The 20,101-nt window shown below is 39.7% G+C and overlaps 1 long non-coding RNA gene across 2 annotated transcripts in view; it reads right to left on the reverse strand.

The window, feature by feature from the left end:
* LOC141490674 (uncharacterized) overlaps nucleotides 1–20,101 on the reverse strand; it is a 75,137-nt gene that overhangs the window by 49,727 nt on the left and 5,309 nt on the right. Inside the window, exons 3-4 of one of the 2 annotated variants that reach the window (XR_012469309.1) lie at nucleotides 13,384–13,457; nucleotides 1,261–1,495 (exon numbers count right to left, since the gene is read on the reverse strand). This is a non-coding gene — a long non-coding RNA (uncharacterized LOC141490674). Of the gene's footprint in view, nucleotides 1–1,260; nucleotides 1,496–13,383; nucleotides 13,458–20,101 lie in introns of those variants that run through there. The other variant, XR_012469308.1, reaches the window with a different exon arrangement.

Raw genomic sequence — 20,101 nt, forward strand, 5'->3', positions numbered from 1 at the left:
GACATGCAAATGAATTATATTTAACTACAGTTATCAAGGAAAGTTTTTAAAGAATTTCATGGGAGGTGATCAGAGGACAGTAAACTGTCTTGTTTAGGTTGGGTATAAAATGGAGATTATCATCTAGATTATGATCAGAAAAGATAGATGACCAGTCATATTGTAATAGGAAAGGGATCAATAATGCATAGACAGATAACCCAAATTATATGCTTGTGCCCATGTTTCCATATTAAAAAGTCTATAAGGTTCCCAGCCTATTGTATGGGCCATCTGCATAAGATTTATGAGATAGACCTAGAGAAGAGACAAACAGGATATGAAGGCATGGAAGGGCTATGTGTACCATTCGATGAATTAGCTCCATTGATGAGATCACAAATCCATGGAAGCACTGAAGGGTGGTACCAGCTAGTATATAATCTCCATGAATGTAAAAGCAAGCCAGTAATTGCCAATTGTCAACTCTTTCCTATGTTCCTACCTTGGCAAAGCACAAGTAATTGTTAAAATCATCCTTCCACTATTTTTTTATGATTCTGATCTCAGCTAAGGATTCCTAACATTAATTCTGAAAATGAGTTTAGCTGAAGTTGATAGCTTATTGTAAGCTTGACTTCAAGTGGAAAGAAATGGGAGCTCTCTCAGAGGCCAGGGTCTTGCAAAGCAGAGAAAATGAAGTGAGTCGCCCATTTGCAAATGGCTTGGTAATAGCTCTGAGATATGAAACGCTTCTTTATAATTTAAAACCCCCAAGGCTGGGAATTCCTTAATCAATCACATCCTGAAAATCAATGTCTCTGAATCAATGTCTTTGAATCTTTTCAGCACCTTGGGCTCCTCTTCCATAGGAAGGTGAAGTCTGTTGGCATGCAGAAACCTCTTTCATATCAACTTAATCATTTTCCTAATTGTCTGCCTCCTCCCACTCCAAATACACCTTTACCCTTTGGATGGATATCTACCCTCTAGAATCCCCCGCTACTGCATAATTTGGTCATGTCTAGTATCACCGACCATACTCCAATCAAATTTGCAGGTTTCCCATAAATACAAAATAGGATGTACATAATTCAGACTTCCCCTTGCAATGATTCTGTTATCTGATGCTAGCACTCCTATTTTCCATTTTTTTCCACTTAGTATTCTCTCCACTATCTCTTCCCAATAAATACTTGCAGGTCATTGTTTTTACGTGTACTACTTTGGTTTCTCTCTTTTTTTAAAAAAAAATAATGTTTATTATTTAGAAGTCAGGAGGATTGGTTGCTTTGTTCTTCTTTCACATATTCTCATCATCACTGATGAGGATGTCTTATTACATTGCAGGTTTCTAATCTTCCTCCCTAGAGACATGAACAGATCTGCATTCTGTCTGAAAGGTAATAAGTCGACCCAATTATATGCCTCACCGAAAGGCGTACTGCTTCTTCACATTATCCTGAAAAGGGCAGGGATTTGTGTTTGCCACAAAGAATGCCACAAATTCTTATGCCTAGAGAATAATAAAACGTTGATTAGAGCAAGGTACAATATCCCCCATTCTGACTGCATCATTAGCATCTCTGGACAGGTCATTGGGGTCATTCTACTTTGACCCTCATTAAAGGTCATATATTATATTAGTTACAAAAATGGGACCCACTGAACCCAGACAAGGCCTTGAGCTAATAATTCTGGTCACTGTCTCCTCAGAAACAGGAAGATTCCCCATCTTTAGAGTCTGTAGTTAGAGCTCATTTGCTTTCATGAAGAGAAAAAAAAAACTTATTATCTCTTACAGATGAATTTGGCTGGTATTTGGTAGAGGATATGTGGCATCTTAGAACCATTAGCAGAATCAGAAATGTTTGGACAAACCTATAGTTGAAGAATTTTTCTTTGCCTTTCAGGTAATGATTTTGGAGTTCAGCCTAGTGAATGATTTCTAAAGCCATCCACCCACCTTCTAAATGCTAGAATCATTCAACTGGCATATTGAATACAAGAGACCCCACACACACACACTTCCAAAAAAAAGTTCATATGTGCAAAGTGATCCTATAAAGTCTTTTTTTAAAAATCTTGAATGGATTTTCCAAGATGGAGAAAAAAATCTTCATATATATATATATATATATATACATATATATAATATATGTATATATATATATATATTGAGAGAGAGAGAGAGAGAGAGAGAGAGAGATGAGGTTCCCAGATTAGCCCACAATTGCTTGTTTAATCCATATTGTACCTGGTTAACAGTACCCTAGAACATAAATCCCAAATTTCCATTGAAAAGCATGCTCAGAGTTTGCGAAACACCTAGAATACCTCTTCCTCAGCTGCTGCGGAAACTTCTCTTGGGAGCAGGAAGAATCCTAAATATAAATCACTAGGACTTATTATCACCTAGTTCTGAGGTTTTAGAAGGTTGGGGTACAAAGGCTTCAGATAAGGAAGGTCATGGACCTCTCCTAGATTTTGAGGACCTAGATAACTCACCAAGTCACCAATATTCAGAACCCTAAAACAGATGTTTAATGGTGTTTATGAGTACTTTTTGATTAATTAATTGACTGTGAGGTCTCCACCACAGATAACCAAATCCTTATTTGAGTGGCTAAAGCTCAAACCACTCTTCTGGGCTCTTCTAGGGCACCAAAGAAGACATAACTCAAAGAGGATAACCACTGCCTATAAGATGCTACTGCTGTAATAATAATGTAGCACATATGAGCCTGGCCCTCCCTACCGGAAGGACAATATTACACCCTCACTCAGGGGTCTCTGGTTCCTTTAAGAGACCTTGGAGTTTAGCTCTCTGCCAGGGGTCCCAACACTCACCAATGGTATTGTCTCAATTATAAGAGACATTTCCTGCACTCCATTTCCACTTAGCCACTAACAATAGAATTAGCTTTTAAATAGAAATACTAATTTCATCAGGTATGATCACAAATATACACATTCACTCCCCCAATACATGGGAAGCATAATTCTTCTCCCTTCCCCCGTACCACTTCAGCTTCTGGGGAAGGGAAGGAAATGAGTTCATAGTTTCACTTAGTTGTCGCAGAGCACAAGTTACAGTTCTGAAATAATTCTCCTTGGACTAAAGTCCTAGGTACCCTGACTCTTCAGTGCATCCATTCTGGGCTGGCTGACTGACTACATCATCCCACGTATCATCATGACTTCAACATCACCATGAACCTTGGATGCTCCATGAATTTAACTCTTGGATCTAGCACCAAAACCTAAGGACACAGAACAGAAACAAATACTACCAGACTCATTTCTCAGAACAAGGATTAAAAAAAGGTAGAAGGCAAGTCCTTCCCTTCTCACTGGTTCATTTCATGGCATCCATACTGGGAATGCATAAAAAAAGATGGTGGAACAGAACATAGCTAAAAAGTGGTGAAAAAACACAACCTAAAAAGAAATGACTGGCTCAGTCTCACCAATTTTAAAGTCAGAGGCAGCTAACTAAAGAAGGCTACTTCCACCCAGATGTAAGTGAAACAGTGGGCTCCAAATTAGGCAAATTGGGCTACTCAAAAAGCCCCTCAAAGGTGGCTCCATGGTAGAAATAAGTAGGTTACAATATAGATTGATGATGATGATGATGGTGATGATAACAATGTAGCTATAGTAGTATTTGCAAAAACACTTATATTTGTTATCAGATTTTATCCTACCATGGAAGGTAAATATGATTTCCTCAATGTCTAGACAAGAAAACTGAGACTGAGAGTATGGCCAGGTCCATACAGCTCATATGTGTCTGAGGTAAGATTAGAACCCAGATCTTCCTACCTCCCATTTCTAATACTGGATTGACTATGCCAATGAGCCACTACTTACTATTCTCAGCAAAAAATTGGCAAGAGAGACTATGTAGTTGGTCTGACAGAGGGAATGTTAGATAGAGATAATGCTCATAGTCTGTGTTTCTAGACTCCTTGTTTTCCTTTTTTAAGATGTGTCAGAAAAATTAAAAAAAAACAAGCCATAGCATAAACAGTAGAGGCCAGCTCCCTTCGAATGGGGCTTGGTTTCTGTCTCTACTGACAGCTGCTTTGGTGATTTCTCCTTCTGGCTGCCAGACCATGAGACATTCATTTCTGGGAAATGTTCTAGTTATGACAGCTTCAAGGTATCTTCCAAACTCCAACCTGAAGCAACTCCAGGTATGGGTTTCTTGTGACTTAAGACTGCTCCTTAGTGAGAAGTGAACCAGACATAATTGGAGAGGGGGTGGTCCTAGAGACCCAGGATGCTGCTACTGTTCACATCATTTTGCCAGATTGTGAATTAGATTAATTCACCAGCTTCTTCATGTTAGTAAGACAAAAGAAACAACCACATCAAAAAAATGAAGAAAAAAACCACACACACACAAAATCCAGGGTCTTGACAGTAGAGAAATAAATTGAGGAAATAGCCCAGTAATCTTTGCCAGGCTTATTTTCTTTATCTTTGAACATTCTTTTTCACATGTTGTGTCAATGGGTTAATTGCCTTTTGACACTGAGTGACAATAAGACATGTTCCCTGACGAGGATAAAGCAAAGTTAATTGAAGAGAAAGGTAATGAAAATATTGGATTCTATCCATCCCAGGTAGCTTTTGGCACTTGAAATTATAGGCCGGGTGGTTCTTAGACTCGCCAGTAGGGTTTGTAATTCTTTTAGTGCTTGGCTGAAGTTAAGTAGTGATCAATCATATCCTATACCCAGTCCGTCACTGGGGAAGCTGCAATCTGTGAACCATGAGTTTTGAATAACATTTGGCCATGGGAAGTTGGGGAAGCATCATTTGAAAATTCATTAGAAAGGTCTTCAGCTTGGAGAAAAAACAATTGTTTATAGATTTAACCATAATATTATTCCCTCAATATGAACTCCATTGGTTGAGTTCATTCATTTTGACGCCATTTTAATAACTGGCGGTGGAGCCATTCCCCCAGCTGGGTCTTTTAGTGATGGAAACAATGGCTATTGAAAGCACAAAACACTGTTGTTGTCTCCTGAATTTGCCCATGTGTTGGCGGGGACCGAGAGAGGAGAGAAGAAAAAGAGGTTTGGCTCCCATCCCGAATGAAATTCTCAGACTGACATTTGCAATCTTCCACAATCTGATTCCCACCTATTTTTCCTAAGGTACTATTTCATCTTTCTCCCATTGAGTGCTCCATTCTCTTCAAACTAGCCTGCTGGCTGTTCCCCCAAACAAAGCATTGCATCTCCTGCCTGTGACTCTTGTACAATAGAGTCATTCTCACATCAGCCATGGTCTGCCTCTGTATTTGAGTCATTGAATTCCCATTTTCCTTCAGACCAAATATTAATAGAGTAAATCAGGAGGGGAGGGCTCACTCACCCCAGTTCCAATGTAAAATAAGGGGCTCTCCATAGGTCCTTTCCCAATGCACCTAGTTAATATTCTCTCCCTTCTGCATTATTAAATCTCATATATGTATATATATATATATATATATATATATGTTTATACATATTTGTTCACATTTATATGTATTGTGTATATATTTATCATTTCAGTAGGTTAGGAATCATTTTATTTTTGCTTTGCTATTCCCTAGTGCTTTTCAGCAGATTTTTAATAAATATCTGGAGAGTTGAATTAAAGTCCCTTGAAAAGAAAGAATCCCTAGAGCTTGACTATCTCCAAATGCCAACTTTACCCTAGTGACTTGTGATTTTTTAATTTACCAGCATCTACCATCAGTTCTTGGAAAGAAGTACTCAGATCACAGCCCATTCCAGAACCAATGCAAGTCAGTCAGAGTTGCTGCCTAGGCTATAAATGACTAAAGGTGGGACTACAATTGTAAGGCAGCTCTAAAATCTGATTCTGAGTTCAGGTAGAAATGCCATTGATTCCAATCGGTACTTTGGGCAGACAATGGACAATCCTTTTAATTTCTCAGAGCCTGGCACTGCACAATAAGAGGTAATTTGGGATGGAAGATGCCCACAGTTCTCAGACCCATAGTATAGTGCTATTTATTCTCCAGAATTTTCTCTTATTTCTTCATATAAATTGACCTTATCTTGACCTAAGTGGAATTAGGTAATCTCCTTTTTTCTTATGATCTCCCTTCCTGCTTGATGTGTTCTCATATTCCTTTTTGAAGGGACAAAGCAGTTCACTCTCCCATTAGAAATAAATATCCCTGGTAGAATGAAATCTCCTTGGGAGCAGGTGATACTTTGTCTTTGGTTCTTCACAGCCATAGCACCTGGTATATCATCTGCCAGGTAAGAGATAAAGCCTTGGTGACTGGCTGATTTATTGAAGCATGACTGAAATTCATACTCCTTTCACACAACAAAAAGCAAAATACTAGCCAAGGACAGCAGGGACCAATTTGAAATGGTCCCACTGGCTACAGCTACCTGTATCAAGATAAGAAAAACTGTTATTCGAGAATAGACAGATTATTGGCACCTGGCCCTGCCAGGAAGAGGTGAAAGTGGGAGATGATAGTGGACTGAGACTTGGAGGATATGAAGAATTCTAAAGGGTGGAGGTGAGATCAGAATGTATTTCAAGCATGGAGGACAATGTGGAGAAAGACCAGGAGATAGGAGATATGTTCTCCATTTCAGAAATAGCTGGAGGGATAGTTTGGCTGAACTGTGATATGTGATAAGGGAAACAAAATGAAGTTAAACTGGAAAGAAAAGAGTTTGAATTTTGTCCTAGAAATAATTGAATTTTTGAGGAGGGGAGCATGTCTTACACTTTGATATAAATAAATGAAAACAAATCCTTCTCTGCATTTATTAAATTTATTAAATATTTACTATTTCCTAGGCACTACTGAAGTGTTGACAAAAGTGGTTCTTGACTTCCAGAAGCTTACGTTCCAATGGGGGAGACAACGTAAAAAATCATACAGAGTAGATGGACTAAAGGAATTAGCTGCTGAGTGAACAGAGAAAGGCTTCTGACAGAAGGTTGGATTTGAACTGGTCTTGAAAGAAGTAAGGGAAATGAAGCAGTGAAAGTGAGAGGCAGAGCAGTCCAGGCCTGGGCAATGGTCAATACAGTGGTACTAAGGTACATAGAGAGCTATGTCTGGGGAACTTTCCAGAAAGGGAAACAAAGAAGACTGGATCCTAAAGGGATGCTTGTATGGTAGGGACCAGAAGCACAATGTGGAAGGAAAGAATTCAGGAATGGGACATAGATCACATTTTTTTTCCCAAGGCTGTCCCAAAGACATACCTTTAGAAGGACCACCTATGCTGAGGTCTTGGGAGTATCAGTTCAAGTCACCCTTTGAATGTCCAAGGACTTTTTTTCCCCAAGGACTTTTTTTGATGTTTTATTATCATTCCTTTAAGGAGACAATATTTAGAATAAATCATCATAGTGTTAGATTTTTTTTAATTAATTTTATTTAATTTAATTTTTTCTTTAATTTATTTACATATTACTAAAATATTCTTGTTTAAGAGTAAACATAATAGCCCCTCCCCCACAAAAATATAAGACTTAATGAGAAATAAAGTAAAAGAAAGAAAAAATGTGTTTCAGTCTGTGTTCTGATACCATTAGCTAGGTCTTGGGTGGATCACTTCCTTTATCATAAGTCCATCATAGAAGTTACTTCCATATTTTGCCACAGTTGCTGTTGCTGATTGTAATTCCCTCCATCCATTCCTCCCCACTACCATCTATTATATTTTCTCTCTCCTTCCACTCTGTCCCTCTTCAAAAATGTACTGTGGGGCAGCCAAATGGTGCAGTGGACAGAGCACCAGCCCTGGGGCCAAGAGGCCCCCAAGCCTACAACCCACCCCAGAGACCCAGCAACCATCCAGCCCTGTGGTCCTGGACAGGCCACCAATCCCAGAGCCTTGAAAAAGGTAAAAAGAAAATGTGTTATATCTGACTATCCTCTCCTCTATCACCCACATACCCCCTCCCCTCCCTCTGTTCCGCTTCTCTCCTACTTCTTCTAGGTGTCTATACCCTATTGAGCGTGTCTTCTGTTTCCTCTCTGAGACATTTCTGATGAGAATGAAGGATCCCTCATTTCCCCCTCACCTCCCCCCTTCCACACCATTGTAAAAGCTACATGAAAGCTACCTCTCCTTTCTCTTACTTCCATTACATTTCCCTTTTACCCATTGACTCCTTTTTTACAATGTCTTCAAATTTAGCTCTCTCTCCTGTGCTTCATCTATAAAAGCTCCTTCTACCTGCTCTATTAAATGAGAGTATGAGTATTCATATGAATATTATCAGTATCATCTTTCCATACTGGAATACACACAGTTCATCAGCATTAAGTCCCTCATAATTTGCCCTTCTCCTCTGCTCTCTATACTTCACCTGAGTGCTGTACTTGAAGACAAAACTTTCTGTTCAACTCTGTTGGTTTCAACAGGAACATTGGAAATTCCCTTGTTTCATTGAAAGTTCATCATTTTCCCTGGAAGAGGATGTTCAGTTTAGCTGGGTAGTTGATTCTCAGTTGCATTCCAAGCTCTTTTGCCTACTGAAATATTATATTCCAAGGCCTACGAGCCCTTAATGTAAATGCTGCTAAGTCCTGTGTGATCCTAACTGTAGTTCCATGATATTTGGATTCTGGATGCTTGTAATGTTTTCTCTTTGACTTGGGAGGTCTCAAACTTGGCTATAATATTCCTAGGGTTTTTTTTTAATCTCTCTCTGGGGGAAAATGGTGGATTCTCTCCATTTCTATTTTACCCTTTGCTCCTAGGATATCAGAGCAAATTTCCTGTAGAAATTCTTTAAAAATGGAGTCTACACTCTTTTCCTGATCATGACTTTCAGGTAGCCCAATGATTTTTAAATTATCTTTTCTGGATCTGTTTTCCAGATCAGTTGTTTGTTTTTTTTTTTTCCAATGAGATATTTCACATTTTCTTCTAGGTTTTTATTCTCTTGGTATTGAATTATTGTGTCTTGATTTCTCACAAAGTCATCAGCTTCCTTTAGTTCCATTCTGAAGTATTCATTTTTTTTAAAGAGAACTTTCTTATCTCCTTTTCCATCTGGCCAATTCTGCTTTTTAAAGCATTCTTCTCTTCAATAACTTTTTTTTTAGGTTTTTGCAAGGCAAATGGGGCTAAGTGGCTTGCCCAAGGACACATAGCTAGGTAATTATTAAGTGTCTGAGACCAGATTTGAACCCAGGTACTCTTGACTCCAAGGCTGGTGCTTTATCCACTATGCCACCCAGTCACCCCCTTCAATAACTTTTTGAACTGTTTTATCCATTTGAACTAAGCTGGTTTTTAATATGTTATTTTCTTCAACATTTTTTGGATCTCCTTGATTAAGCTGCTGACTTTGTTTTCATGTCTTTCCTGCATTTCCCTCATTTCTTTTCCCAATTTTTCTTCTATCTCCCTTGCTTGATTTTCAAAATTGTTTTTGAGCTCTGTCATAGCCTGGGCCCCCCTTCTATATTTCTTGGAGTCTTTAAATGCAGAAGCATGTATGTACTTTCTCATCTTCTGATTGAGTATTGAGTATTGATCCTCCATGGGATCAAAGTACTTGTTTATGGTCAGGTTCATTTGTTTCAGGTTACTCATTTCCCCAGCCTGTGCCTGGTTTTGGGGTGTTTCCTGACGTTTTTTGAGGATTATTGGGATACCCCCTCAGGGACCATAGTGTATGAGGCTCTGACTGCTCTCCTGGTATGTTGAATGACCACAAGCTCACCCCTCTGGGGCCCCAGACTGTGACCAGGGTCTGAATGTAGTCAAATCCCCAGAGTCCTGTCCCAGGGACAGAGGACAGACCTCGGCAGTCTCCCTCCACTCCCTTACCTTCCATGGACTGAACACTCAGGGAACAGCTGCCAGGTGGCTCCTATTGGGTGGCTACATAGGCCTCTTTCTGATACCTGGGATCTGGGCTGCGCTGAGGAGAACCATGCTGGCCTGGGCTTTACATTCACTCTGGCAGAGGTCTCCCTGCTGATCTTCCAAGTTGTGTTTGATGCTCCCTGGAATGCCAGGTCAGGAAACTGCTTCTGCCACCAGGCACCCTGGGGCTGTTCCCAGAAGCACCCTGGGGCTGTTCCCAGAAGACTGAAGCTCCTTCAATGCTTCCCCTACAACCCCATGGAACAGAGTGTTCCCTAATGTTGTTTTTTTAAAGCAGTAAACTGGGTGATCTGGAGCCCTGGGTTCTATTTCCATTTATTTCAGTAAATAATGATGTAACTTTGAGTGAATCATTACCTCTCTCTCATCTCACTTTCCTTATCTGTAAACAGAGGAAGACAAACTAAATGTTCTCTAAGATTCCTTTCAAGCAGGGGGCAGCTAGGTTGCAAAGTGAATAGAGCACCAGCCCTGGAGTCAGGAGGACCTGAGTTCAAATCTGATCTCAGGCACTTAATAATTACTTAGCTGTGTGGCCTTGGGCAAGCCACTTTAACCCCATTGCCTTGCAAAAACCTAAAAACAAAAGATTCCTTTAAAGCTAATATATTCTTGTGTGTGACTAGAATAAGGTAACTAGAATTTTGCCCCAGGATACTGAAGTTTAAAGAATGTACTGGTATTACTTAGACACCCTCAAAAGCATAAAAAATGATTGAGCTAAATATCTTATTAGCAAGAACGATTAGTTAAAACTGGAAACTTCCATATGGAGCACTCCTGCATCCAGTGGTTCATAATGCAGGTGATCCACTCCCCATCCTTGCCCTGTCCTAAAGGGTCCTTCTCACAGATCAACTGTGCTTTTTTTTTTCTTTGAAAGTTGACGAGAAAGAATTCAGACTGCTTACCCTTCATGCATTTTGAGAAACTCACCTTGGGTACCAAAATTGCTAGTGGTGCAATGAGATCATATCAAAAATGAGGTCAGAAAAGTCAGGAAACTCATCTATATTCCTTTGATTGGGACCTTTAATGTACCTGTAAAAAGCAGTGTCAAAAATGTCCTGCCTTTATGGAAAGAACCAATATAAAACCAGTGAAAAACAAGTCTTGTCTTCTGTGTGTATTGGAGCAATAGATGTAATCTGCTGCTGAATTTATTTTTTGCAATTTTGTTTTAGACAAAAGGGAAGAAATACCAAAATACCTAGCTATTCTCTCATTCTGCCTCTTTGGGTGTTTTCCTTCGGTCTCCTTCTGTTTCTCTTCACTTCTCAAAGTAATAAGATAATTATTGACGTATGTCCTCAGGAAATCTGTAGCTCAAATATCTAACATCAAGTTGAGGCATGAGAACCTGGATGGCAAATTTACCTACACCAAAGGTGAATCATTTCTTGGCAGTCTCCCCGACTTGTCTGAGTGAATTGTAAAAATAAAGCAGTAACTGTCTATTCTCTAATATATAACATCCCCCACTTGTAGAAAGCATATTGCAACACCCATATCCTGAAGCTTCAGGTAAATAATAATTGCTGGTGAGTATGGGTGGTCTTCTCCGTAATGGAACCCCCTCATGGGACCAGATCATCATGTAGGTGAATTGGTCATTAATCTACTCTGTCTTCCCTTGTCACCTTAATATGATCAGATATCTCATGAGCACAAGAGATTGACTTGGCTGTAAAGGGGTTCAGGGGCAACAGAGGGATGACTTTACATCCTCCATTGCAACTATCTGAATGCATTCAACTCAGAAGTTATGTTGGCTACCAGTTAACAGTCTGAAGCATGAAAAATAAAACTATTCAACTGTATGCATTATCTCCCTCTTGGAAAACACATTGATTCCCCCAGGAAGCTCCAGAAAAAGTACAGAATGATTTTGTCTCTCATGTCCCTAGCATAGTGACAGATCAATCAAACATCTATTCTAGGGAATCTTAACTTTGTAGATACCATAGACCCAGATCCCTTTGGCAGTCTGGAGATGCTTATAGGCACTTTGTCAGATACTTTAAATGAATAAAATAAAACATTAAATTATAATAGACTCGTGGAAATAAATGTCATTTTGTCCCATCTAAGTTCATGGAATGTCTGGAATCTTTTTCTGGACCTTTAGATGCCCAGTGACCCCAGTTTAAGAAGACTAATCTAGATGGCTTGATTTCTATCTGCAGGTTTTCCATCAGAACACGTATGACTAGGGGAATATTTAATTCCCCACATCTATGTGAAAATAATGCAAGTCAGTGAAAAACAGTCAATTTGGAAAAGAGCAGGCCACCATTAACTGACCTATGAAATCATCTTATTCAGTTAGCGAAGAGGCACTAATTATTAGTCAAATAATAAACATTAATAAAACCCCTACTATGGGCCAGCAACAAAAGACATCCCTTGCCCTCAAAGGAGCTTATAATCTAATGGTGCATGAAAATAAATATAGACAAACAAACTGCATGCAGAATAAATAATTAAAAGAGGGATGTCATTGAAATTAAGATGGGTGGGGGCAAGCTCCCTGTAGTATAGAAAATGAGACACAAAGGAAGTCAAGGAGACCCCAAGGTATTGATGAGCAGGGAGGGTATTCTAACAGAGAACATTCCCCAAGCAGAGAGATGTAGTATCAGATTCATGGGATATCCAGAAGGCCAGTGTCACCAGATCAAAGAGTATATCAAAGAGCAGTAAATTAGAAGACGGTTGGAATAGGAGGAGGGGGGCTCGAGTGTTGAATGCCAAACAGAGCATTTTTGTATTTGTTCCTAGAGGCCAGAGGCAAGAGGGAAGCACAGACATTTATTGATTTGAAGTGGGGGTAGGAGGTGACATGATTGGATTGTGCTTTAGGAAAAACACTTTAATGTTTGAAAAGAAGAAAGATTGGAGTGGGGAGAGACCTGAGCCAGACAGTTCCCCCAGCAGCTATTACCATAGTCCAGGCTTGAGGTGATGAGGATGCACTGTAGAGGACAATGTCAGAGGACAGAAGGAGCATCATTGAGAGATGCTGCAAAAGGGAACTCAACAGGCCTATGCAACAGCTTGGCTATGAAAGATAATTCTGGGATATTAGGAACAAATAAAGTTACTGTGTGTTTCTCAGATGTTGAGGTGAGAAGGAAGAGAACTAAGTATAGGATGTAGAAAGTAGGAAAGACTTATCAACAGTAGGCTTCCAAGAATACCCTCCATTTCACAAAGATCTTTATCTGATGGGTTCCTGAACTACCATATAAAATTTCACAGTGACACATGCACAGTCATAAAAATGCCAGCAAATAAATTAAAAACACGGCAATTAATTTATGAGATTGAACTAGTGCTTGAACTCTGGGATGTTATAAGGGCTAAGAAATCATTGCAACTCAGCTGATGAATTAAAAAAAACCCTAGGACTTGAGAGTAGCAAGGAACCTTTGAAATCAATAGACCCCCAATCTTTCCATTTTAGATTTACAAAAAGAGAAGTGGAATGACTTACCCAAAGTCACAAAGCTTGTGAATATCCTTGGTGGAATGAAAAATCTAAGATGAAGCACAAGGATTTTCCAAAACCTGTCAGAAAATGATAATAGATAAGATGTGGGTGTTGGTGTAAGTAAAAGTCATAATATTGCCTATGGCATAACGGCTAATTTTTGGCATGGGAGACTACCATGAACTAACGAATCGGCCTGACAGACTTAATTTAAAGCTTATTTTCATGATAAGTACTAGTCCTTTGATGTGGGTCTAACCTTTCTTTTCTTCACCTAAGTGTGAATGAGGATGGGGAACTAGTGGGGTCAAGGGTGGCCTAGTTGCATGTTCTTTTGAGTTCTGATTCTTAGGTAAATAAGAATCAGTGAGGGTCTAGATGGGGATTCTGACTTCAAAACTTCATCCCAGGCCTGGAAGATGCTTTTCAGGATCACCAGATTGTGGTATGTCAAGAGCAAGGCTTCTTCCTGACCTTCTGGGGCCATATTTCTTAGGCTTTGCCTTCTCCGAGAGGCATTGGAAACATGAATAATCAATTAATAAGCATTGTCTGATCACCTACTGTATGTCATATTGATCTTATTAGATGTTGGTGATACGGAGGCAGCTAGGTGGTGCAGTGGATAGAGCACGGGTCTTGGAGTCAGGAGTACCTGGGTTCAAATCCGATCTCAGACACTTAATCCTTTCCTAGCTGTGTGGCCTTGGGCAAGTCACTTAACCCCATTGCCTTGCAAAAAAAGCAAAAAAACCCCTAGATATTGGTGATACAAGAACAAGAGTAAAACAGTCCCCAGCCTCAAAGAGCTCACCTTCTGAGGTGAGACAATTATGTGCATCTCTAAATGTAGACAAAAGAATACAAGGTAACTTTTTGACAGATGACATTGGCAGGTGGAACATTCCAGAAATGAGTGACAACCTGGACAAATAGAACTTACAATTTGTACCTGAGAGGTGCCCTAGGCATTTTCTGTTACAACCTCTTCATTTTAATAGATGAGAAAACTGAGACGCAGGGAGAAGAAGTGATTTGCCCAAGGTGATGCCACAAGTCAATGGCAGAGCCAAGACCAGAAACCTCTTAAAAATGAATGACTTTGGGGGGTCTCTTATTGCATGAAAATCAAACCCTCCAGTTTCTATTGTTGGTAAGGCTGTTTAGATAATAGCACTTGGTTGCAGAGACTGTCCCTGAAAATGTCTTTCTGAGAAAAGAGAAGCCAACAACACATTCTGCTTACTAATTCCTTCCATTCCATTTCTTTTATTCCCTTTCCATTCAGTCTTTTCCTCACTGGGCCATTTGTCTGGTGACAATCTCAGTTTGGGTCTTCAAATTAAATTCCAGATTCCCCATAAATGCAATTGTTCCTAAATAGCCTTGTGAGGTTGGTGATGGGGGGGTGGGTGGAGGCTATTAATCATGAGTTTCAAAGAATGGCTTCTGGGCTTCATCTTCCTGATTTGTTCTCGAAGCCTAGAAATACCAGAAAAAAATAAGACTGGAGTCGCTTCTCCTTGAGAAATGAGTGATTCAAGCAGTGCCATATTGGAAATCAGAGGTTGATCCTTTCCCATTTATTTGGCAAGAAGTTTTCATATATGTTTACATTTTATGTATACATTACAGAGGATCCCTTCATTGCTCCCCACTCCAAATGGTAGAGACAGAAGGCTGTATAATTCATTTCTTTACTATATAAGCCATAAAAAACCTCCCTTTCTAAACTAAATGATTCACTGCTACATTAATTTATAGAATCTTAGAGTTAAAGTGACAATGGCCTTGAAACCATTATGGGGGGGGGCATTGCAAGGCAAGTGAGGGTAAGTAACTTGCCCAAGGCCACACAGCTAGGTAATTACTAAGTATCTGAGGTCGGATTTGAACTCGGGTACTCCTGACTCCAGGGCTGATGCTCTATCCACTGCACCACCTAGCCACTCAAAACCATCATTTTTACAGATGAGGAAATTGAGGCTCAGAGAGTTCGTGTGACTTGTCAATCATCACACAACTAACAAGTATGTTATTCAGGATTTTAACCTAAGCCTTCTAGACTACAGGTCCACTAAACCATGGTATTTCAGTTCAAATGGATTTAATAAGCATTTATTGAATACCTACTGTACATATGCCCGGCTGAGTTTAGAAAAGAGCAAGGACTTCATTTTGGCTAAAACATAGAATGCGCAAAGGAAAACAATGTGAACTAAATCCACAAAGAGAAGTCAGAGTTGTAAAGAGTTCTAAATGCCAGAGCGTTTTATTTAGGAGAAGGGATTAGAGAAGGGAGAGATAAGAAAGTCACAATAAATTGGGTTTTGTTGTGGTTATTGTTGCTCTTTTGTTGATTAGTAATAACTGACTCTTTGTGTCCCCATTTGGGATCTGGGGCAAAGATATCGGAGTAGATTGCTATTTCCTTTTCCAACTCATTTTACAGGTGAGGAAACTGAGGCAAATAATGACTTGCCCAGAGTCTCACAGGTATTAAGTGTCTTAGGCCAGATTTGAACTCGGATTTAAACCCAGCACTCTAACCACAGTACCACCTAGTTATAGGAGTCTATTGCACTTGTCAAAGCAAGGGGAAAGAAAAGTCTGAACTGTGGTAGTGGATGTAAGAGGGCAAAGGGAGACAGACATAAGAAGCACAGAAGTTATGGAAGGGGAAGGAGAAAGAAGACTATAGGATGGCTCTGAGGTTGTAAACTTGGAAGAACAGAAGTGTCTTTGGAGAAATAGGGACAGTAGAAGGAGCTGTAGATTTAGCCAGAAAAGACGTCACTTTACAGCATCGCCCTTTCAGCCAGCAGCTCATCAGCACAGACTTTGCTCTCAGAGCTCCCCTAAAGAACAACACAGCGTTTGGTCAAGGAAATGTAGTAATGCATTCTGAATGGCCATTAACCAAGCCCCCCCCCCAGCCCTACCACCTAACAGGTTGATAAATATCTCGGCATTTGAACCTTCCAGCCAAGTGCTTACTCACTTTGGGCAGCTCACTCAATGGTTCAGGACTTTGCTTCCTTATTGAGAAAATGGATGCTTAGTTCAGATCAACTCTAAGACTCCCTCCAACTCTATCAGCAGTAGCTAGCATTTCTAGGGCACTTTACAGTTGGCAAGGCATTTTACATGTCCTCTCCTATGATCCCCCCCAAAACCTAAGAGACAGGTACTATGATTGTCCCTATTTTCAAGGAGGAAACTGAGACGTGAGCGAAGTCAAATGACATATCTAGAATCACATACCCTGAGTCTGAGACAAAGTTGGAGCTCAGATTTAGAACTAGGCTATATTCAATGTAATGGCACCTAGATGCCTAAATCTTCTAAAATCCTATAATCCTATGAACTAGGAAGTATCGTAGCTTGCTTCCTATCACATATGACCATTTGGGAGAAAGTACTTTCTTAACCTTCTCTGCTACTTTTATTCTATCTCATTTGGTATAAACAAGATAGAAGACCTGGCCTACAGTTAGGAAAATCTGGCTTCTAGTCTTACCACTGATGCTTGAGTAACTTGAGGTAGCCTCAGTTTCCTCCTTTGTAAAACTACTGGGTCTCTTTTAGCTCTACATCTAAGATGCTATAGTGCAAGTTGCTTCAGGCAACTCCTGCAGAAGAACGCTGTCCTGCTGTGGTCCACAATATGCATTTATTCCTACATTAGAATCCCACAGTAGATGAAATCACCAGTCCTTTTGGTATTTGCCTTGTGGAAGGATGGTGGTGTGGAATATCCAAAGATTCTGCTGTTTTTTAACATGGAATTGACATTATTTTCTCTTGTTTCCAAAGAATCATTCCATTGAATTTCCTCTTCGGTCTTTGGCTTTCTAGCTTGTGATAGTTTATGAAAACATTTGGGATGTGCACCTTCAAGGATTATTGGGTCTCCTCCATTTTTCTTGATTCTTTAATTATTGGACATTTAAGATGCCAAAACTGAAGCTATGTCACTATGTTCTTCACCCAAACTGAGGGGTTGGCTTATTTATTCCAGTCTATCCTGAAACTAACCATTGGATCATTTGTTTGGACTTCCAGTCTTGTTAGGGATTATTTTTAAAATGTAGACTTCTGTTCCTTTCCTATAAGGGAAGGTAACTTAATTTACATCAGTCTATTAAATAATGCAGTTGTCTGGAGGTATGTAGTCCATGTAATGAAGGCAGCAAAACACCTGGAGGAAAAACTCCTTCCTGGACCCAAATTAGAAAATCAGTTTAATCTTTCCTTATTGGTATCTTCTACTTATGCTTCAGATATTCACCAGCAGCTCTGCTAAATAAAATAAATAATCATATTATAGACTGGACTGATGTCACCAAATAAAAAAATCACAGTGTTTACACCATCCACAGAGGATTTAGGAATGGAAACAAACAAGTTTTACAGGAAAAAACAAAAAGGCAATGCTCTGCATCAGTGAAGGGGACAACCACTTTGTTGAGAGTACAGGTGCAGTTTAAGAGCACAGACATGGTGTCAGAGCACCTAGTTTCAAATCCCAGCTTACTTCTAATTAGCCTCATCACCTTGAGCAAGTCACTTTATGTCATCTGTAAGATGAGAAGTGTTTGGACAAAATGATCCTTAATGACTCTTCCTAGTCTAAATCCGTAATCCATTAAAATACCCCCTCACATTTATTTGCCCCTCTTAAGTATTATCTCCATCACATAGATGAGGAAACTGAGACTTGTAGAAACATTTACTTGTGAGGTAGCTAGTGCAAGAATCATTACTTCTAGGCTAGCTAGGTGTCACAATGGAGTCAGGAGGATCTGAGTTCAAATCCAGCCTCAAATACTTGCCACTTGCTAGCTATATGATGTTGGGCAATTCACTTAACTCAGTTTTCCTTAGTGTGCTGGAGAAGGAAATGAGAAATTACCTCAGTATCCCTGCCAAGGAAACCTCAAACGGAGTGGTGAAGAGTTGAATATGACTGAACAACAAACAACAGCAACACATATTGTGATGAGTATATCAAATTATCCTGAGGTTCACAACATGTTTTTTGGTAATTGAAAGAGATTTGGGGGAACAAAAAATGTTGGGAATCACTGTACTATACCACATTGCAACCCCCAGCATAGCTTTAATGTTAAATGAATTAAAAAACCATTCTTGTCTAACCATCTATAGAAATCTACCCACTCTTCTCCAGGGATAAATAGCTCAGTCTAATTGTTTTGTAATTTGTTTGATTTCCACTCTTAGATCTCCCTCTAATACCCCTCTGAGATTTCCTTCTAATACCCCTCTGATACTTCCTCATGATCTGAATACTCAGAGGTCATACCATACCAGGGAGCTCCCCTCCAGTCTGACGGTTTGTATATCAGCTCAGTAATATCCATCCAATGAGGTCCACCTTACCAATGTATAGAAGTGTTCAATAGGAAATTGAGACCTGGTGGTGAATTTTTCTTGGCTATAGCATCTTGAAAAGAGAATACTTGAATGAATTTTATCAGGTCATCCAATTCTGTCAGCAATGTGCTCAAAAGAGCCAACTTCACCCTAGCCCTAGGAAGGGCTGAATCTTTAGCCCCTCCTAAATTTTACAGACCCTGGGTCTTTTCCAGCCCAGAGTCAGTTCAATTGGCAAGAGGAAGAAGAAAAAACTCCCTGAAGTTTCTTTTATAGGTCATAGGAGTCTCAACCTCTATGGTTATTCCCATTTCTGAATATGGAAATGAGACTATTAAGAAATTAAATAATATATGAAAATATAATAATAATCTCAAAGACTCCTAAATCATATTTTAGTTATTAATCTAGATTCTTCTCAATGTCTACATTCATAGACAAAGTCACTCTTTTACACCTCAAGGAGACCAATAGGAAATTGCAGTTTTAGGACTTGAACTTCTAAGATAGGTAGGATCACCCAGTTAATTCCTTTTTCCTCCCTACAGTTCCATAACTATGAAGAGGGCAAATGGGTTCAGATGATTTCCATTCAGAAACCCCAGGAATTTTCCATGAGGCCAGTTGACTGGGAATATCTTCTAGTCATAGACCTTTAGAGATTGGAGAGAGAATATGTGAGGACTCTTTGTCCTCTGCCCCTGATACAGGACGCTGGGGTTCTGACCACATTCAGGTCCTGATCACAGCCTAGCCCCCCCCCCATAGAACAGCAGGGGCCCCTTCCACCTCAGCCCCGTGGCAGAGGGGGGCGCATATGATCATTCACAGACCAGGAGGGAGGACAGAGCCTCACACACTGAGAATATGTGAGGACACTAAAGAAAAGGTTTATGGGTAAGGGACAGAGGGATCTCTGCAGTCAAAACTCTGTTGCTCTCCCGTCCTCCCAAATGCATGCATACATAGCCCAAGCTTCAGGATGCTCCCTGAGCTATCCAGAGAGCATCATCACAAGGGTCTTTAGAGACCAAGATGACTATATCCACTACTTTGTTTGATTTTGGACAAATCATTTTACTTTTCATGTCCTCATCTCTAAAATGGGAGGATTAAACTAATGACATCTAATATCCCAATGTTTTAACACATAGACTCAAACATCTGGATGTCTATAAACAGGAGATTTCAGTTATCCAGGTGTCATTCACTTTTCCTTATTTTCTTTTCAAACTTCTTTTTAAGGAAACAATCTTCTAAGTCATTATGAATCACAAGATGAAATGACAATGGGTAAGAAGTTCAACGATGATTATGGTACAAA

Source organism: Macrotis lagotis, chromosome 6 (assembly GCF_037893015.1).
Source record: "Macrotis lagotis isolate mMagLag1 chromosome 6, bilby.v1.9.chrom.fasta, whole genome shotgun sequence".
NCBI lineage: Eukaryota > Metazoa > Chordata > Mammalia > Peramelemorphia > Peramelidae > Macrotis > Macrotis lagotis.